The sequence below is a fragment of the Rhipicephalus microplus genome, chromosome 8 (genome assembly GCF_043290135.1).
Source record: "Rhipicephalus microplus isolate Deutch F79 chromosome 8, USDA_Rmic, whole genome shotgun sequence".
In the NCBI taxonomy this organism is placed as follows: domain Eukaryota; kingdom Metazoa; phylum Arthropoda; class Arachnida; order Ixodida; family Ixodidae; genus Rhipicephalus; species Rhipicephalus microplus.
Genome location: NC_134707.1, coordinates 22,720,749 through 22,728,905, shown reverse-complemented (window position 1 = coordinate 22,728,905; position 8,157 = coordinate 22,720,749). Strand labels below are relative to the sequence as shown.

At 45.8% G+C, this 8,157-nt stretch overlaps 1 long non-coding RNA gene across 1 annotated transcript; it reads left to right on the top strand.

The window, feature by feature from the left end:
- Positions 1 to 707: 707 nt before the first annotated feature.
- LOC119164272 (uncharacterized) lies at positions 708 to 6,988 on the top strand. Its single transcript, XR_005108822.2, has 4 exons — positions 708 to 989; positions 4,987 to 5,140; positions 5,730 to 5,862; positions 6,609 to 6,988. It is a non-coding gene; the product is annotated as an uncharacterized LOC119164272 (long non-coding RNA).
- Positions 6,989 to 8,157: the final 1,169 nt, after the last annotated feature.

Genomic DNA, 8,157 nt, shown 5'->3' with positions numbered 1-8,157 from the left:
TTACGGCAGCACAAGAATGAAATTTCACGAAGCCAATCTCGGATCGCTTCTCCATTCTTCGCTTTGAGTCATAGTTACCATAGTTACAGAAGACGATAAAGAAACATGACATCTAAGGCTTCGTAAAACAAGATTATTCCAGAGCTTGCGCGGCGACCATTGATAAGATGGAAGTAGTAGTAGTAGTAGTAGTAGTAGTAGTAGTAGTAGTAGTAGTAGTAGTAGTAGTAGTAGTAGTAGTAGTAGTAGTAGTAGTTGTTGTTGTTGTTGTAGTAGTAGTGTTTGCGGTGGCAGTAGGCATCACTCTGGCTAAGTGATTGTAGGGAGAGTGAATAAAAATAACATAAAACAAAATGACATCGATGCTTTTCTTCAAACAAACGTAAAAGTACGACACCGATTAATGATTCTGACGACGCTCATAAAGTTGATCATTATGATGACTTTCTCAATGAAAGTCATCCTCGTCATCCTTACTCTTGCACATTCGTAGTCCAAGGCACATAACTGGCTACTTTTTTGTTTCGTTACTGCTGTGAGTTCTACTTGATCGCAGTGATCGATATGATCTGCGACTGGTTGACAGTTTTTTTTCACGAAGCTCCACCGATCTGTTCTTGCGAATGCTGCATTGCTTATCATCATTTATATTTTCTGCGTACTTGTACGCCCAGTGTGTTTTTTTTTTGGCGAGGTGTAGCCAGGGTACAGGCGAACCCACTCCGCGTACTCCGGCTTCAGTTACGCAAAGCAGCGATAAACAATAAGCACGAACACCTGCTGCAGCAGCACCTGCTTGACTGCCACCTACCCCGCTGCATTCCAACCTAGTTTTATCAGCCACGCTGTTCCCATGGCCTACGTTCAGCCTTCGTTCCATCGCACATGAAACACGTTGACGATGAGAGCTCTGGGCCTGATCGCTGCACTGTTTTATTCCTGCTTAGCGGTGTCGACCGTCAAACGCTATCCCCTGAAACCGTGCTCAGGTGAGTGCGTAGCTGAATCTTTCATAAATTTCAAACGTTCAGGGATTCTGCTTAACTTGGAGTGAACCATTCAAGCGAACCTTGTTATAAGCTACAGATGCAGGGGGCGGTGGCGATGTAGGCAAAAGAAGCAGTTCTGTCTAGTTCGCAGAAACGCAGCCCTAAAGATGCCGGAAATCACAACTTCGCTTCAATGCTTAGCAGAGCAGCACTGCGGTGGGTGCAGGTAACAGTTTCGTGTTCACATATAGGCAACAGTCGAACGTGGCAGCGCTAAATAACAAGTGAAAATTATACGATGCAAACCACCGTGGAAGAAAAGGTGAAATGAAAGAGCGTCCTCTCGCAATTAAATTTATCCGTGCCAAACCACCGCGGAATGTGCACCACGCCACAGATGCGTGACACACAGCATCGCACAGTCGGACACGCCAGTGAATAATGTCGTTGAAGGCTCTGCGTGCATGCACAGGTAGAATTGTGGGTTGCTATGTCAGAAACGTATAAAAATATCACATTCGGCTGACCGCAGTACCATCGACGTATCGCTAATACACGTATTTTTCTTCTTCCTGATGAGGCATGCTTCTAGTATACCTCGCTCAATCACCTCCTTGCTCCTACCTATAATGGTGGTATTCGCAAATATTGCCACACATACACACGTGCTGCAGTGCATATTCAAAAGTGCCAAAAGATTATTCTTGATCGAAGGATCATGATCTCTCGCTCTATTGGGTGCACATCGGCCGGTCTGTCCGATGAGAACCTTCCCACGGGATAGCGGAATTTCGTAAACCATTCCGATCGCACAGGTCGCGTAGGGCCTCGCATGCCTCTTACCACAGGGGGCAGGCATGGATCCTCTTGTGATCTGTGGGCCGAGGTCTGACAGTTTTTTTTGGGGGGGAGGGGGGGGGCAGAAAATAACACAGGTGCTTTATACCTATTAGCCACCTTTTCAAGGTTGTGTGCAACATTGAGTGTACAAGACAACTGCTGATCTTTGCTTCAAACCGCTGACATTCCTTCTTTTTCTCTTTATCCTCTTGAAGTAGGGGGGGGGGGAGTGATTTTAAACGAAAAGAGGAGAAAAGTGAGCCCCGTAACTGTCTCTCAGGGGGAGGACACCTTAACAGTAGCTCACGAGGGATGGGGGTAGAGAAGGGAATAAAAGGATAAGATTAAAATGTAGAGAAATAGAGAGAGAGGAAGGAGAGAGCGAGGCGCAGGTTCGGGGAGCGACGGAAGTAAGGAGAAAAAAGGAAAGATAGACACGGTTGTAGGAGTTCGAGGGCGGGGTACCACTGGCGAGAGCTCTAGTCGGCGACGGAGATGGCGTAGGGCTAATCCAGTCCGCCAGAGCTACGCCGTCGTCGGAGATCTCGAGGGCACAACCAGTCGGCAAGCAAACCAGCGAGCGAGTTCCTGTTGAAGTAGGTATTGAGCCGCTGCCGCAACGACCGAGCGAGGATACCCTGCTGAATATAGGCGACCGACATGGTTGTGAAAGCTCTCGTGCATCCTACGAGGGCAAGATTTATCCAACGCGCCTTCCAAGCACATAAAAGTAATACCTCTATTAATTATTTTGGATTGGTAATTATTTGGATTGGGCTATATCAGAGGGCATCAGCACTTTGCACGAACAAGGCCAATAGGCCCAGCAGATGTGATCCTTCGTCACAGTTGGATTGAAGTCTAAAAACAGAATTTTTTTCGTTAGGAGGTAGCTCCTGCGTAAAAGGCAGGCCCTTCGCATGTTGTCGAAATTTCTCTAAAATTCAGCTCAATATCCTTTCTCAGCTAGACATCCTCACTCGATCGTTGCGGCAGGGTCTCATCCCCTGCTTTAAAAAGTTAAAGAGGAAATGAAAGAATGTCAGCGGTTTGAAAAAAAAAAAGGCCAGTATATAGCTGTACCGTTCGCCCATAAGGTTGCATACAACTTTGAAAAGATGGCCTAGTGGTATAAAGTAAATGTGGCGTTTTCTGCGCCAAGAGAACTGTCGGGCCTGTGTCCACAGATCTCAAGAGGACCTGTGCTTGGCCCCGGCGGTAAGAGGCATCTGGGTGCCAGGGCACCGTGAGATCCAAGTCAACGTGATGGCGGATCAGCTTGCTGCATCAGTCCACGAAAGCACTGCCGCTACAGTCATATCAATCCCGGCCCTTGATCTGAAACCGTCTCCCAAACGAAAGCTCAGATATTGCTGGCAGAGCGAGTGGGATAGACACACACAAAACAAACTACACGTTATTAAGCCACACCTTGGTCATTGGCTGCCAGTATCAAATTCACGTCGTACAGAGGTAACACTAACGAGGCTCAGGATAGGACACACATACACGACACACTTATATCTTTTGTCCGGTGGCGATCCACCATTGTGTGACAAATGTGGTGAGGCATTAACAGTTCTTCACATTTTAATCCAGTGTGAACAATTAGACACTCTAACAAGACAACACTTTCCATTACCCTACCGACAACATATACCATTACGCCCTGAAATTTTCGTCGGTAGGGAACCACTTTTCACTCATAAATCCTTGCTAGCTTTTTTAAGAGATGTCCGTTTTTATCACGTAATATACCCAGGCATTGCGAAGCGTGACCTCTCAAGAGAGGTTGCTGCTGCAGTGGCTACATTGAAAAGCACTTGCCTCACGGCCCTTAGACACAAGGGCACTGATGAGGCATTTGTGCTAGTGCCAAATAGTTTTACACATGCTTTTATTATAAAGACCTTTTGTCACCCATTTTTACTATCTATATCACGCCATTGTCATCATTTTAATAGTTATGTTTTACCCGCGTTAGCGCGAGGAATTTTAAGGCCCCTATACAGCCACGCACCATATCATTGTCCACATCTCTAGTCACTGAAATGGCGCTCTTTGGCCATCAATCGGCCCTTGCTCCATTAAGCCCTACACATCATCATCATCATGCGGTAAGAGGTATGCGAGGCCCTACGTCACCTGTGTTATGGAAGTGGCTTACGAAATCTCACTTTCCTGTCGCTTTCCGGCTGATGTGTTAACGACTGAGCAAGATTGCATGATCTTTCGATCAAGAATAGTGCACTGCATCACGTGCGGATGTGTGGCAAGATTTGCTAATATCATCATTATAGGCAGAAGCAAGGGCGTGATTGAGCGAGAGACGCTAGAAGCATACCTCATCAGGAAGAAGAAAGATAGGTGTATTAGCGATACGTCGATGGTACTGTGGTCGGCTGGATTTGATTGTTTGGTAGGTTTCTGAAATCCAAGCATGGGCAGTGTGGGTGTCCAATTGTGCGATGTGACGTATTGCTGTGTCTTACGCATCTGTGACATGCTGCGGTGACTTGACACGAATAAATTTGGTGGTGAGTGGGCGCTCTTCCGTTTCCACTTTTCTTCCGGTGGTTCGCGTCCTATAATTTTCTTTTAAGATGCACCAACTTGCCCACCAACAAGTTTCACTAGAATGACAAGTGACCTTGATATAAGACCACATCCATATGTATTAAAAGATTGATTGTCAACAAGCCCAGTATCGAGATAGCTTAGATTACCAGAAAACGACGCATGCAAAAGCCCATGTGCGTTGGGCACATTTGAGAGCAGCATTTCTGTAGACTCACCCTCGTGGGATATTACCCGTACGACGCTGCCGAAATCTGTCAGAAAAACTTTCGAATCCCGGCCACAACTCTACAAGGCGGCAAACAGACCTCCTATGAGGGACTACGTGAAGTAGTTTCTTCGTCCCTTCAGAATTTTTGTCGACAGGGCCCCATCAAGTGTGAGGCCCACGGAACGGCTTCATGGTCTCCCATAGTAGAGTACGAAGTGGTTGAAATGGTTGACCATTTTTTTCTATACACATGTATTATGAAGCAGTATCGTTTCATACCTGTAATATGGACGGCTCACTGCTCTCCCATAGTTGAGTACGAAGTACTCGAAATCGTTCAACACTTTTGCTTAACATAATGATCCGCAGGGTATGCAGTGGCCAGGATTGAGAACGTAGCGGCCAAAAGCGAGATGGACTGAGGACAGGCAGTGCTTTCCTTCGACGTCATTGTGAGGGGACATTTGGAGGATCCTGAACCTCGCGTAACTGTGGCTGGCGAAGCATTGGAATACCCTCGACCGTGAGTATCAAGTACGCCGTCCGCCGCAACATTTTTTTCCCGCGCCATAAAAGTGACACACTCTAAATGACTTCCGCATAATTGAACATGCATCGTTGTTGAACGAGTCTCATAACTGCAAGTATTTGGACGAGTTGTGTATATGCATAATCAGTTTTAAACGAAAAAAAGCAAACAGGAATGAAAAATAGACGAAACACAAGCCCGCATTCTCTACTAATTTTTTAGAACAAGGCACAAATGCCTGTTTATTCCTATGACAAGGACTTTATCATAGGAACTTCATCTCTTGTACCTTCATCTCTTGTATACCGTCAGCACCTTTCGCGCTTCTATTTTTTTTGTTACAGCGAACGAAGGATGGCTGATCCAGTTATTTTGCTCTTTCTGATGGATCAGTCATAAAGCGGGTTGCAGTATGTTCGCTTCATGGTATAGATTGTGTTACATTTTAAGATGTGCCTGTAGGTGCACCAGTGTAGCCCCAAGTGCGTGTTCTGTCTACCTCCTCTTGTCTGCATCTTCCTGCGAGAAAGTGTCAGAATCCAACGAATCTGGTAATATCACCTGCACAACGCTGTCCTTGTAGGGGCTACAAAATGTGTGCGCTGGTGAGACGCGATACAAAGGGCCCACCCACCAATCCGTGCGAATTCAGAGCTTGTGTCTATCACGCACAGATGAACGTTTTCGGTTACCAAGCGTTCTACTTCACAACAGAGGTAAGTTTCCTAATATGAATAATTCAGTTATTTTTTAGTTAAACAATTCAGCTCAGAAATCAAAAGACAATCTGAGTGGTATGAAAATTCCAGTGGAATTTCCACGAGACATTAGTTGGCGCCATTCTGCGCAGCTGTACACGTAATATCTGGCATGTTAACTATGCGCACGAATTTTTCGCGTCTGATTTCTGCGTTTAAATAATAGTATTAACTGTACGCTACATTTGTGATTGTCTCTAAGTCGTTTAAATGTTTTTGTTTAACCACTTGTACCCCCCCCCCCCCCGAAATATCTTCGCTATGGCAGTAATGTAGTGGGGAAGAGGGAGAGAGACAGTATCTAGTCAGAGAGCCTGAAAGACGACTACGACGAAGAGCTAAGCTCGTGACAGTGACTGACGCCCATTGAACCAGGCAGTTGGTTTTATTCAATAAACCTCCTTATAGTAAGGACAGTAACCCATTGAAGCTATGCATGCCAGAAGCCACTATAGCTCGCACTTCTGAACAAGAGGTTACTGAGGGGTGATGAACTTAAAAAAAAAAATCACTTCACATTTTACTAAAGTTCTAAAGTTGAGGGACTTCCGCGTCGAAACTAATATGAGTTACCGATGGTCACGTTACTTCCGATATCAATTTTTCGCTGTTATCAACAGAATCTCCTAGATATCTTTACCTTTTGCTTATTTCGGGAGTTTCCCGTCACTGTTGCTGAAATTGTTGACCTCTTGGACTCGCAGGGTGGAAAGAGTGACCTACGGATTGAAGTCATCGACAGCGGAAAAGTGGTGGGATGTTACTCGAGTACGCCATGACAGTTCGCAGTGACCGACAACTCTCTGAACAACCTTACGAACAAAGGATACAAATCGCTCAGCAAATATCTGGCCCTGTATGACGTGGGATGCTCACAATGTCAAAACCTCAACGGGAAATCATCGTCTTTGACTACACTCGGCGTCAAGTGCAGCCCTCTATATCTGGTCACAAGTTGTCACCACGGGAAAAAAAAAAGAAAAGACGGGTACCCGAAAGAAGTTTTTTTTGCACGAATGCAGACAGATACATTGGCGTCGAGCATAAAATAGTGTTTGAGTAAAGTGAATCTTCTAGCCTAGGATTTTGTGTTGTGAGCCTGACTTTTTAGAACACTGACCCCCATATTCACAAACGCTCCTGGACTCGACTTTCACCCTTCACTTGACAGAGTTGAGGACTGCGCCGCCACTCAGCTAAAATGACATTGTGCTACTCAAGAATTGCAGCAGATTATCACTGATATGTAGTGACTTGCCATGCCTAGAGATGGCGCTTCCATTTGTTTTTCCATGTGCTAAGTGGCGTTAGTCGCCGCCCGATTTAAAGGGTACAGCCGCATCAATCCATCCATCCAACCAAGTGAAGGTGAAGCTTGAGTGACGGAACGTTCTAGAATACGGGGGTGAAGGCATCTGTGCGTTCACTTTTTTTTTCAGTAACATAGCACCGCATACGTGGTAATGACTCTGACAACTCATTTTTCACAACTCGTGCACTTGCCTTCTTTAACACCGTGGCAGTCACGCCCGTTTCACAGCTACTTCAACTAGAACACGTGCTGCGCATCAGAGATGCGCGTGGCACAATCGCACAGTTCAAAAGGAGCAGCCGACGCGCCAGCCGGACAGTTGGTGACGGGCCGGTCTGCGTGCCTGCGGTGTGTGCCCCGCCGAGGCATAGGTCAGTGGGCAGTGTCGTGGCCCTAGCGTCTCATGCATTTCACGCGTGTTATTTCAATGTTTGCCCACTGATACATTTTCGAGGTTTTCATCAATGGTTTTCATTTCTCGGGGCTCATGGCTGGATCCCTGCAACTCATTGGTCATTTTCTGGTAGCGTAACCGCTTGTATATTTCAAGATACATGTATTGTAAGAGTGAGATCGAGAATGCAGGAACTGGGATAGATAACAAAACAAAAAACAAATCGTCTGACTAGTACTTATAGTCATAGGATTTGCCTTTTAGGCAAAGAAAAGAACTTGGTTTCTGCTTTCCCTGTAGCTGAGACAATATTCCAAGTAAAAGGAACATCAGCAAGTTGTCAGAGCCAACGTGACGAATGGATGGCCTAATACAAGAAATGCACAGTATTTAGCAATGCGCATTAACGCATAAGTGGTTATGCAGTGAGAAGGTCATCATTCATAAACAAGATCAACTTAGTCGAAACAGCACATGAGGCGTTCAAGAAACACCGTCTGCCAAGTGAAAATTCCAGCTCAGTTTCCAGGCTAAATAAGGGCGATGC